At 44.6% G+C, this 4,454-nt stretch overlaps 1 non-coding gene across 1 annotated transcript; it reads left to right on the top strand.

The window, feature by feature from the left end:
• The first annotated feature begins 1,222 nt into the window (after positions 1–1,222).
• On the top strand, positions 1,223–1,296 carry Trnam-cau. The gene has a single exon. It is a non-coding gene; the product is annotated as a tRNA-Met (tRNA).
• Positions 1,297–4,454: the final 3,158 nt, after the last annotated feature.

Here is a 4,454-nt window from a genome sequence, read left to right on the forward strand (position 1 = left end):
CTCCGCGAGTCTGGCGTAGAAACATCTTGCACTTGGTCCCATCCCACCAGAGGTTGTGAACACTAGAGGAGTGAAGCTGCCTTCATCAACGTTCTGAATTCTCTCCCCATATGCCCTTATCTTGTCGTTCTCGTTCCTCCTGTGTGCAGCATCGAGAGCTAAGTTACGGTGACATGCGGCCATGGGATCAAAAATCCTGATGTCGAAGAATGCTCGCTGTCCCCGCGTCCAGAATCCTCGAGCACTGACGTCAACACGGGCTTCGTTGGATGCGTTTGAAGTCCTGTGTTGGAAGCCACTACTACTACTACTACCACTACCACTACCTCTACCACCACCACTACTACTACTACCTCTACCACTACTACTACTAATACTCCCGCAGTAGCCAATACCGTCTTACCGTCGCAGTTGCAAACACACTCAGAGGTAGAATCTCATCCATATCTTACCTGGAAAGCAAAGAAAAAATATATTAATTTATGAAAGATATTGGTGTGTGTGTGTGTGTGTGTGTGTGTGTGTGTGTGTGTGTGTGTGTGTGTACATTTTTGCGTGTGGACATATGTGTGAATGTGACTGCATGATTTTACGTGTGTACACTTGGATGACGACGTGTGTGTGTGTGTGTGTGTGTGCACCAGACCGCAAAGAATGTCAATACACACAGTCTCAACACTAGTAACAGGTGGTGTATGTCTGTCTGTATATTTCTTTGTTTGTTATTGTTTTTTTTACACTAATTACGACCAGTCACTCCCTCAGTTACCAGACGAAACCACAAACAAACACAAACTTATTTAAACAAACTTTCTAAACAAACAAACAAAACACTGCTACTATAGACACAAACAAAACTTAATTAGGTGGTTTTTTTATCATAACGTCTTTAACTTCCCTCGAAAGTTAGATTGAACTTTTGTTGTTGATGATAATAACAGCGAGGCGTAAAGGAGAATGTACCCTAGCTTAAGAATGGGTCTACATTATTATATACCTCCTCCTACTTAAATTTACTAATATTAATTGTATCTACTTATATCTGTAATCATTTGTAATAAGTGTTGTAAGTAGAAGAAGGTATAGACACGTACAGGTATATGGAGGAATTACTTCAGCTTTAATTACTACAGGTGCACAGGGGCGATGACCGTGTAGGGACACTTAAGAAATGTTTCCAGCAAATTTGTATTGATGAGGTCCATGTATGTGTGTATTGAGGCGACCTGTGGTGTAATGGTCAGCATGCTCGCCTCATAAGCGAGTGGACCCGGGTTCGATCCCCGGGCAGGGTGAAACTATGGACAAGTTTCTTTACGCCATTTGCCTCTGTCTACCCAGCAGGAATTGGGGACCTGGATGTTACTCGATTTGCGGATCGTGTTCGGGGTAATGGTTAGCCAGTGCAGTTGGCGAGTTGTCCGGTCTTCTCGGACTATTCCTTGACACTGGGTCATGCAGCTCGTTAACTTGGGGTGTGGTTGTTGTGTTGGCGACAGCTTCTACACCTTAAACACTGGGTCATGCAGCTCGTTAACTTGGGGTGTGGTTGTTGTGTTGGCAACAGCTTCTTCACCTTAAACACTGGGTCATGCAGCCGTTAACTTGGGGTGTGGTTGTTGTGTTAAGGGCCAGCTTTTCACCTAAACATTGTCATGCAGCTCGTTAATTCAGGTGATTGCTGTGTTGGCGATGTTTCTTACACCTTAAACACCAACAGCAGCTCGTTAACTCAGGGCGGGGATTTGTTGTGTTGGCGACAGCTTGCACCTTAAACACTGGGTCATGCAGCTCGTTAACTTAGGGTGTGGTTGTTGTGTTGGCGACAGCTTCTACACCTTAAACACTGGTCATGCAGCCTGTTAACTAGGGTAATAAGTTAAAGTTGGCGACAGCTTTACACCTTAAAACACTGGGTCATGGTAGCTCGTTAACTTAGGGTGTGTGGTTGTTGTGTTATGACAGCTTCACACCTTAAACACTGGTCATGCAGCTTGTTAACTTAGGTGTGTGTGTTGTTGTGTTTACAGCTTCTACACTCAACACTGGGTCATGCAGCTTGTTAACTAGGGTGTGGTTAAGCGTTATGACAGCTTAAGACTCTAAACATTGGTCATGCAGTCGTTAACTTAGGTGTATTGTTGTGTTGGCGACAGCTTCTACACCTGTAAACACTGTCAGCAGCCTGTTAACTTAGGGGTGTGGTTATAGGTTGATGAGTGAAGCTTCTTGCCAATTTTTAAACACTGGGTCATGCAGCTCGTTAGCTCAGGGTGTGATTGTTGTGTTGGCGACAGCTTCTACACCTTAAACACTGGGTCATGCAGCTCGTTAACTCAGGGTGTGATTGTTGTGTTGGCGACAGCTTCTACACCTTAAACACTGGGTCATGCAGCTCGTTAACTTAGGGTGTGGTTATTGTGTTGGCGACAGCTTCTACACCTAAAACAAATTCACGCCTAGGTGGCCCTAGGGACGGCCATTCTCGTTACACGAGGGGCAACCATTATATATGTATGTATGTATAATAATATTATTAAAAATAATAATAATTAACGGTTATTGAAAGAACATGGCAGCCAAAATATACAGTTACATAATTTGGGAATGGATCACTTGATTGACAAATAATATTCAAGTAACATAAGTGATACAAATATGATATATAATAACTAGGTGGGGAGGTCATACTGCAGGGCATTTCAACATAGTAACAGTGCAAAACGGTAAGATTAACTGGAAGTGAATACACTGGTTGATTACAAGTTGTTGATAATTTTTACAATGGTTGGGACTGGGCTCTTCTTTTGCGATCAGTACGTGCTGGATGCGGTTGTGGTGTCGAACAGCAATTCTCGGACGAGGGATCTCGGGTGGTAGTAAGTGCCGGTGTCGAGGATGGTGCAGAAGCTTCTCACCAAATTTGTAGATGAAGTTGTGGTTATGGTCAGAGAGAGCCGAGAGGGTCAGTGTGTTGAGCGCTTCTTGATATGTGGAGTAGGAAGGGGAGAGAATAATCTTGCATGCCCTCTTTTGCACTTTTTCTAGGTGTTTACGTTGTGCGGCGTTTAGGGAGGAAGACCAGGTAGGGGAGGCATAGGTGAGCTTGGGAAGTATGAATGTTGAGTAAACATTGAGAAGCTCGGGGGCAGGAACTCCGAGGGACTTGAGTCGGCGGAGGAGGTGGAGACGGAAACTGGAGGATTTGACAACTGTACTGACGTGTGGTTTCCAATTTAGTTTGTTATCTATAGTGACGCCGAGGAGCTTCTATGTATGTAATGTATGTATGTATGTATGTACAGGTATGTATGTATGCATAACTTACACGTCACACCGTCACCTAAACTACAGTAGCCTCCACCTGGCTAATTTATACCACACACACACACACACACACACACACACACACACACACACACACACACTCACTCTCACTCTCTTTCCCTAAATTGGTAAGGTTAGGTTAAGACTGAAGCCCACTTGGCCTACACCCCTGGACAGCCGCTGGTACAAGGCGCTGTTGACAAGAATACATTAGTTCAGAGAGAGAAAAGTCACGTTTGGCTGAGCGACTCTCGACACACAGACTAACAGCTACAGACAGATAAACAAGACATACAGTAATGTTCATACACACACACACACACATACACACACACACACACACACACACACATCACACACACACACACACACATCACACACACATACACACACACACACACACACACACACACATACACACACACACACACACACACTGGGCTACCACACACACATCACACACACACATCACACACACACAGGTTATCATTATTCAACAACATTCACACATCCTCGACCACAAAAATGAATCATACATCAAAATGCCTTTTACAGGGTTTAAGTTTCAACAAATTAATTTATAAGTCTGGCGGTAAAAAACATAAGCGATTTGAGTTACAACTAATTGCTAGCATAAATAAATATTTTTACCAAGGGTCGAGTTCTAAGTCTAGCAGCAGCACTTGAACACACACATGGTGCCTTCCCCCCCTCCCCTCCCCCACACACACATTGGAAATTTCCCTTTCTCTTTGTCTCTCTTGTAGTGAAAGGATTCAGTAGGTATGTCATGGTGGGGGGGGTGGGGGGGTGGTGTTGGTGTCCTCTCGTGTGGGTGTGAGGGCCAGTAGTGAGGTTAGGTTAGGTTAGGTTAGGTTAGGTCACATGGATGCAACCCTCCCAGGAGATGATGAGTGAGGAGTCATGTGTCAACTCTAGCTACCCCCCAGGGCTGACTGGTGGACGGACACACACACACACACACACACACACACACACACACACACACACACACACACACACACACACAAACACACACACACACACTACACACACACTAACTACACACACACTAACCACACACACACACACACTACACTCACACACACACCACACTCACACACACA

The sequence above is a fragment of the Homarus americanus genome, unplaced genomic scaffold (genome assembly GCF_018991925.1).
Source record: "Homarus americanus isolate GMGI-L3 unplaced genomic scaffold, GMGI_Hamer_2.0 scaffold14072, whole genome shotgun sequence".
Taxonomy (NCBI): domain Eukaryota; kingdom Metazoa; phylum Arthropoda; class Malacostraca; order Decapoda; family Nephropidae; genus Homarus; species Homarus americanus.